Raw genomic sequence first — 8304 nt, 5'->3', positions numbered from 1 at the left:
TATGTGAGATACACAGGTGATTAGTCCACAGATACATATGTGTGAGCAACATATGCCATGAAGGTGAAAATGGCTTGGAGATGTTGCAAAGCTCACACATATGATGATGAAGGAGCTCATTGCACATGAGACATGACATTGAGTCATGTGATCAAGGTGGAGAAGATCAAGACAAGACTTGGCTTGATGGACCGGTTGCAAGCGTGAAGGGCAAGTCGAAGGCTTTGGAGCGATGTACCGCGTGGCGGTGAAGCTTGAGCAAGACTTGGCGCCGATGGATGAAGACAACGGTGAAAAGCAAGTGATGTCAAGATCGATGAACCAATATGATCACGTGATGATATGAAGTGGATCATATCATTGTTGATCATGTTGGTGTATGTGTTGCATCAACATTGGAGGAGATAGAATGGAATGCGCGAGGCAAAGGTATAACCTATGACATTTCATTTCACCGGTCATAGGTGTGTAGAGAAGTTGATGACCGGGTTTAGGATAGATGGCCGTACTATCAAGAGGGGCAAACTTATTTGCATATCAGTCATCTAGTGCCACTCGAGTGATCTAACTTTGCATCATCGCCAGGATTGAGTGGCGTGGCAAGTTGAGTGGCTAATCCTTTGAAAAATGATTGTGAAAATGCTAACACACATACACATAGCAGTGTACACTTGGTGGTGTTGGCACATTTCCAAAGGAGATGAAGTTGGAGTTGATGTGGATCAACTCGGCGATGGAACGGAGGTGAGAAGGGTTTGTAACTCCACCGGCGGAGTGTCCGCCCGTAGAGTGCGGACAGTCCGACGGTGCCACCGATGCCCTGTTCCCAAAAGATAGGGTCTCATAGAGTGGACCGGACACTGGTCACATAGTGACCGGACGCTGGGTTCCAGCGTTCGGTCAGTAGTGGCAGTCAGCGGGCAGGCGTCGGTCTTCGATCGGACGCTGGCACTGGAAGTGACCGGACGCTGACAGGGTGCGTCCGGTCAGGGTGATGTATGGTGACGCAGGCAGAGCAGTGTTGCTGGAGGTGACCGGATGTTGGTGCTGCGTCCGATCGCGCCCGACCGGACGCGTCCGGTCATGTCTGGACCTTACTGGAAACAACCAGACGCTGGGGTTACTGCGTCCGGTCAGTTCAAGCTGCTGTGTCCGGTCATCAGATGACCGTTGAGATCAGATGAACAGTGTTTGAAGAAGGGGACACGTGGCATGCATTGCACGACCGGATGATGAGGTCCAACGTCCGATCGATCTGACCGAAGCGTCTGGTCGTCCTGACTTTTGCCCAGTGAAGGGGTAACGGCTCTATTTGTTTGTGGGGTTATAAATAGAAGCCATGGTCGGCCTTGGGCCGGCAGCTGAGCACACTAGAGCCTTAGTGGCTTGTGTAGTAGTGCTTGGGAGCCCTCCATCTCACATATACTTGATAGTGATCATTCGATTGTGTAAGAGAGCAATTCTAGTGCGATTGCATCATAAGGTTGCATCGAGTGGCACTAGGTGATTGAGTTACAAGCCGGTGGTGCTTGTTACTCTTGGAGGTTGCCACCTCCTAGACGGCTTGGTGGTGGTCTTCGTCGAAGCTCGCAAGAAGCTTGTGCGGTGCTCCAGAGAAGAGCTTTGTGTGGGGCATTGTGCTCGCCCCGCGGGAGCCGCGAAGAGCAACTCTAGTTGAGCGTGTCATTGAGCTACCCTCACTTTTAGGGTAGGTTCTTGTGGTGCCCAACGTGCGGGCTTGACGGGTGGTGCCAATTAGCCATCGAACCACCAAGTGAGCGATCGACACAACGGGTACGTAACGTGTGGGCAAGCACGTGAACCTCAGGAGAAAAATTATCGTGTCAACCTTGTTCTTCCCATTGGTTTGCATCCTCGTTACACAAGCTTATAATTACTTTCATATACATTGTGCTTGTGTAGTTGCTCTTGTAACTAGTTAGCTTATGTAGCTTACTAGTTACCTTCTTGCTTGTGTAGCATAGAAGTAGCTCCCTTGCGTGGCTAATTAGGTTTGTGTAACCTTGTTAGTCACTTTGCTTAGTTTGTGTAGCTAAGTATTTGCGCTCTCTAATTTAGCATTGGTTGCCTTGTTATTGAGCATTGCTAGCGAGCTTAGTTGGCTTTGTGCTTTTGCTTACTAGCATGTGTAAGAGCTTCCTTGTTGCTTAAAGTACTAGTGGCATAGGTTTGTGTGACCTTGCTCCTAGAATTGGTTAGGTGAGCTCTAGCTAGCCCGACACCTTTGTTGCTTAATTAGTATCTTGGAAGGTGCTAGGGAACATAGATAGAGGGGTGTAGTCTTGGCTAGACCGATAGTTCTAATTCCGCACTTATTTCGGTTAGCCGACACGATTAATTTTAGAGAGGACTATTCACCCCCCTCTAGTCCGCCATCTCGACCCTACAGGCCGCGCACCGCCGCAAGAACCAGTGCGCCGAATCCGACCATCTCCCCATAGGCACGGCGATGGTTGCCGCCGATGCACGCGACAGCACGGCAGGGTGCACCGCGAGATCCCAGAACCTCCTGCACCTGCATGCTGGCCAACACAGGAGAAGACTCAGCACAGGGACGAGCCAAAGGCGACAGTGGGGTAGAATCAGCAACGGACGGAGGAACGGAGCAGAGACATGCTATGGTAGCTACTCACGGTAGCGCCACCGCAGCGAGGTCAGCGGGGCACCCGGCGCGCGTCGCGAGCCCGGCTAGCACGGCGAGCACGAGGGCGTCGGGGAGGCAGTCAAACGCGTCGACGACGACGCCACGGTGGCCGGACATGACCTTCTGCTTCACCGGTAGCGTGGCCGCCTTACTATTACCGCCGCCGCAGCTGCCTTTGTTGAGGCCGCTCCTCGTCGTCGGCTTCATCATGGCGGCGGGCCAGCACCGGCAGGGCCGGGGGCGGGACACCCTGTGCGGAGAGAGAGGGGACCGGTAGATGTGCATGCGACGCGGCGTGACAACGACGCCACATGTTTTAACGGTGTATACGATGGATTAACGAGAAAGTAACGACAATGATAAGGAAACAAAAAATATAAACCAATGGCAACCAAGGGAACACGTAAATCTGAATGATAATGAAGGGATTAATATAGCTTTGGATGACAATGAAGGAATTTTCTCCCCTCAGATCGTGGTGTGGGGACAGGGGAGGGACTGTTTGGCATGGCACATCAACGTACACGTCCGCCAGTTCACGGACGATGTTTCTGGCCGGATGAACGCCGACCAGCCGGGCCGGGCCGGCCGTAGGAGATCCAGATACTGTAGATCGCTCAGTGCGTGCGTGCGTGCCCCGTAAAGACCAGCGGTCTCGGCACTTGCAGGTTGAGGGTCGGGGCAGAGTGAAAAAACCTTCCGTATGAGCGTCCGTGGAGCTTATTTCCAAGTTCCTGATTGGCTATTTTTTTATTATGAACCCCATGTGCATGTTACTTTTCGCAGGCAGTGGACCACATGCATGCAGCCGGCTCAGGGCGCTTGGCTCGTTTGCTCTGGCTCGGCTCGTTCAGTCTGTTCACACTCACCGTCTGTAGTTGTAGTAGTACCGTGTTGCCTTAAATATCCTTGCAGGCTCTATCATTCTACTACTCCCGTGTCCAAAAAGCCACACTGTCCTCCTGCTCGTGTTTTCCTCTTATTTTGAACTCTCAGCCATGAGCCAGACACCAGCTCTTTCTGCTTCCAGCGATTGATCTGAGACTTCTCGTTCTAGAGGTCGTGGCCACCGCTTAGGCATCGTTTGCTTCGATGTGCTTGTGGTGATCTGGCTGTCGTTTTACATGCTGGCACACCTTGCAACCAAGGACGCCGGTTCATTAAGTGTTCTGAGCATATAATAGATCTTCACCTCATGCATTCAATATTTTTTCCTATTTTTTGGTTTTTGATGATGCTTTTTTTAGGACAATGGTTGTGTTCTTTGATCTGGGACGACCTCCTTGAGGATTATGTCAACATTCGATTGTCTCAAGCTGATATGGTTCATCAGAACATAGTTTTTGGTCTTAGATCTGAGATTGAAGCCAAGGCTGTCCTTTTGGTCGAAGCAATGGAAGAGCTTGCAGCTGCCAGAAGCAGTAGTCACCGTAGGCTTTTTTTTTCTTTTATGTTCTTTGTTTCGTTGTTTGCTGGATCCTAGCCAAATCATTCAAATGAGCTGTACTCCGTTGTTTGTAACTGCAGTAATTTCTTAGTAGTTCATGTAGCACTTGTATCTTTGAACTTTATGAACTTGGCGCACTCTTTAGAACACCAGATCATAGCCAAAATATTTTTATTTTCTTTTTAATTACATCTTGGTGCTACCTCCCTCGGTTTCTTACGATTACGTAAATTATGTGCGTGTTATTTAAACCATTCATTCTGCTTTACGATTGATATATTTTATCATTCATTTAATGTGGCTTCTGGGACACGGGAGTAGTAAAATGGTAGAGCCTGCTAAGATATTTAAAACCACACGGTACTACTGCAACTACATGGACAAGAGAGAGACGCGCATGTCCATAGAGCTGAACGAGTCGACCTCCAATTCACAGCCGAGCCAAAGAAAATGAGCCGAACGTACACGCATTTAAGTGATCCTTTGTCTGACAAAAAAAAATGCATGTATGTGGGTCCTATGTCAAAAAAAAACAGCCAACCAAAGACATGCAATAGGCTCCATGGCCGCTGATACGCACGGTATTGCATTTCAGGGGGTCGTGGTGGGCAAATATGGCAGCACCGTCAAGACCAGTGCCGGTGACGCGACGTCTCCACTGCCCCCGCCGCGCACATCGATGTTGTCACGATCAAAGCTGCTTCAGACTACACTGCCGTGCAGTAGTATAGCTGTGTGAAATGACAGGTCAGGTGACGACCGGTCCTTTCCCTGAGCTTGGCTGCCGCAGGCAGAAACGTGGAAAGAATCACCTGGCCGTGCCGCGTGCCTGCCCGTCGCCGGTCGCCCGACCCAGGCGAGACCGTGACCCTACTACGGCCATCGGCCATCGCTCTGCCAGGCCCCATACCACGCCTCACGACCACGAGGTCGGGCCGCCCGTCCGGAGCGAGCACTGTTGCACTCGCCGTGGCCATAGATGATCGAGCCTTTTACCATTATAAAATATGATCATGGTCTACATATCAATAAAAAGTTAGAACATATTTATATACAATAACACTTTATTTTTTTTTACCTTCCAAACCATTCCGTCCATTTTTTTCATCTAATGGTGTTAATCTACGTTGAAAAAAGTGACAAGTACCCACACGTTGCTTCTTGACCGTGCCCTTCTTTGTTTCCTCCGCCGGTTGTCTTCGTCCCATCCTCCACCGTGTGCTGGGGCCAGGGAGCCCCACGTGCGCCAGGGCGGGGGCGGAGCTAGCCATGCGGGCGCCGGGGCCGGGGGCGCAGCCGGCCTCGCAGACGTTCGGGTCTGGCGGAGCCTAGGCGCTCGCTGCCTTGAGCCTCCATCACCGGCGCGCCCACCAATGGCACCCAGCGATTCCACCGCCCTGACCACCGCGACCGGTGCGCGCGATGGTCGCACGGCCACGTGCGCCCCTGAGCGGGCCGCGTCGCCGCACCGCCGGCCGCGAGCCCCCTGCCCACCTGAACTCGCCGGACCCAGCCCAGGCATGCACGCGCCAATGCCGCCTCAAGCCGAGGATGCGCCGCCCCGACCCTATGCGTCTCCCGAGGCATGGATAGCCTGAAGACAGACGACGGCGCCGGGGAGGCCAGTAGCGCGGCGGCGCGCCAGGCGCGGCATGAGCGGGCGGAGATGGTGAGGGCGAGGAACACGCAAAGCGGAAGAAAGGCCGCCCGGGCGCGGCGAGGAGGAGATGGCAAGGCATGGGCGCGATGTGGTCACTGGCGAGCACGCTAGTGGAGGCTCGGAGGGCAGCGCGTGACCTGGCGGCTTTTAGGGAGCTCGGCCCCTGGTTGCCGGAGCCGCGCTGCTCGAGCTGCGACCTACGAGCGAGGCCTCGACCGCGCGTCGTCTTCTCAGGGCCCGGCGGCACGTCGGGGCCGGGGCTCGGGGCAGGCGGCTAACGCTGGCTGAGCAGACACCGGCGCATCGGGGCCGGGGCGGCACATCGGGCCCACGGCCAGCGCATCGTGGATGTGAGAGGGAGAGGGGAACTAGGCTCGTCGGAGTCGAGAGGGGCTCGCCGGAGTTGGGAGGGGCTCGCTGGAGTCGGGATGGGGGTCGCTGGAGTCGGGAGGTCTACGCATCACGGAGTGGCCCGCGCGGTCGGAAGAAGATGCCGATGGGGAAAAAAATATAGAGAGCAGTTTACGCCTTGATAGAAGGGCATTTTAGACATTTTCACTAACCGAGCCTATGTGTCAGGGCTGGTAAACGGCAAAAATCAAACAGAAGGTGAACGAAATAACTTGGGAGGTAAAAAAAGTAAAGTGTCGTAACATATAGGTGCGTTTGAGCTTTTTAGTGGCATGTAACCTGCTGCCATCTTTTTATAATGGCACACGTGTAAAAGTCTCTACATGATTGGGTTCAATGCGTCACCGACCGGTCGGCCGCGTCCGCCAGCTTCCCTCTTTCTCCTCCTCTCCTGTCCCGGACATGCAGGGCGGAGGAGGCGCGGCTCCGCGCCGGGGCACCTACGAGACACACAAGCGGCGGGACTGGCATTCGTTCGGGCAGTACCTGCGCACCCACATCCGGCCGCCGCTGGAGCCGGCGCGGTGCAGCGGCGCGTACGTGCTCAACTACCTGCGCTACCTTGACCAGTTCGCCAAGACCAAGATCCACGCGCCAGGGTGCCCCTTCTACGGCCACCCGTCGCCGCCCGCGTCGTGCCCGTGCCCGCTGCGGCAGGCCTGGAGCAGCCTCGATGCGCTCGTCGGCCGCCTGTACGTGCGCCGCCTTCGACGAGCACGGGGGCCTGCCCGAGGCTAACCCCTTCCGCGCGCGCGTCGTGCGCCTCTACCTCTGGGAGGTCCGCGACAGCCAGGCCATGGCGCGCGGCATCGCTGCCAGGCGTGGGAAGAAGAGTACTGCTGCTGGTCCGGGTCCAGTAGAGAGTACACATGTCAGTACTGTTCCGGATCCGGCAACAGACTGTACTGAGTACTGACGCTGGCGATGCTGAATCGATAGCAGAAGTAGTTGCCCGGCCCGTGCTGGATCGACGGCCCAACAGTCGTGTGCTCGGCCCAGATTGAGTGGCAGCCGTAGGAGAGAGTACTTGGGTGAGAAGCGAGTGAATTGCAAGTTATGCAAATTGTAAACCAAATTTCTGAATGTTGACAATCTGTCATCGTCAATTCTCCCTTGGCTTCCTCTGTGTTCCTTCTTTTCCACGAATTGGTATCAGACTTCACCGATTCTTCCTTCCGCTCTGTTCTTCTGCTTCTTCTCATTGGCGCCGTCACGCTGGCACACACTACCACGGATCACGACCACTACACCCGCCGTCAGCGTGCCAACGGTGTCATGGAGCCCAACCTGATGATCCTCTTCGATGAGTTCAGACGTCGTTTTGATGAACATGAAGCCAAGTTGGAGCGCCGGTTCAGTCTGCTGGAGGCTCATTTTGCATCAAATCCGTAATGAATAGCAAGTCTCTTAAAGTTGCTCTTAACAAAAACATAAAGTGGTTGTCAACAATAAATGGCTAATAACACAAGCATGCCATTTAAGTGTGTTGTTTCTGCGTCTTAAAGGGTTCGTTCGCTTCAACTTAAAACCATTGTGACTATAGCTGTGGATGCAAAGGAACACTTGTGCAATAATGTTCTTTGTGTTGATACAGTTGCAGTTGCAACCACAACCGGTTGTTCCGAACTGAGCCAAAATGTTCGCATCTATAAGTAGTCGTCAACAAAAAAAAAATTATAACTTTTGCATATGAAGTCAACGAGATCTGCGACTTTGATGTTGACAAGTTTTTTTATTTAAAATTGTTTAGGGTCCCAAATTTTCATTTTAATTGCGTAGATTTTGAAATTCAAATTTAATTTCTTTTAACAACCTCAAATATTGATCTGGTCTAGAAGAAAGTTTTAGTTCTCAATATGATCTGAAGATTTATAGTTGACAAGTTTTTTATTTAAAGTCATTTAGATTTCTAAATATATGTGAGTTCCTCATATTTTGAAATTCAAATTTTAGAATTTTCAAATAGTCTACGATGTTGACATGGTCAATGCCAAAGTTGTAGTGGTTCAGGCAATGTAAAACTATGCATTGACATGTTTTTATTTGAAGTCTTTCGAGTCTCAAATGTCCGTTTTAAGTTATAAATTTTGAAACAATGTTGAATGGAGACACACCCAATAT

General features: G+C 52.3%; 1 pseudogene; it reads left to right on the top strand.

The window, feature by feature from the left end:
- The first annotated feature begins 797 nt into the window (after positions 1-797).
- On the top strand, positions 798-7575 carry LOC136524406 (protein G1-like1; annotated as a pseudogene).
- The last annotated feature ends 729 nt before the right edge of the window (positions 7576-8304 follow it).

The sequence above is a fragment of the Miscanthus floridulus genome, chromosome 18 (assembly GCF_019320115.1).
Source record: "Miscanthus floridulus cultivar M001 chromosome 18, ASM1932011v1, whole genome shotgun sequence".
In the NCBI taxonomy this organism is placed as follows: Eukaryota; Viridiplantae; Streptophyta; class Magnoliopsida; order Poales; family Poaceae; genus Miscanthus; species Miscanthus floridulus.
The sequence above is the reverse complement of the archived record's forward strand: the minus strand, read 5'-3'. Positions and strand labels throughout refer to the sequence as shown.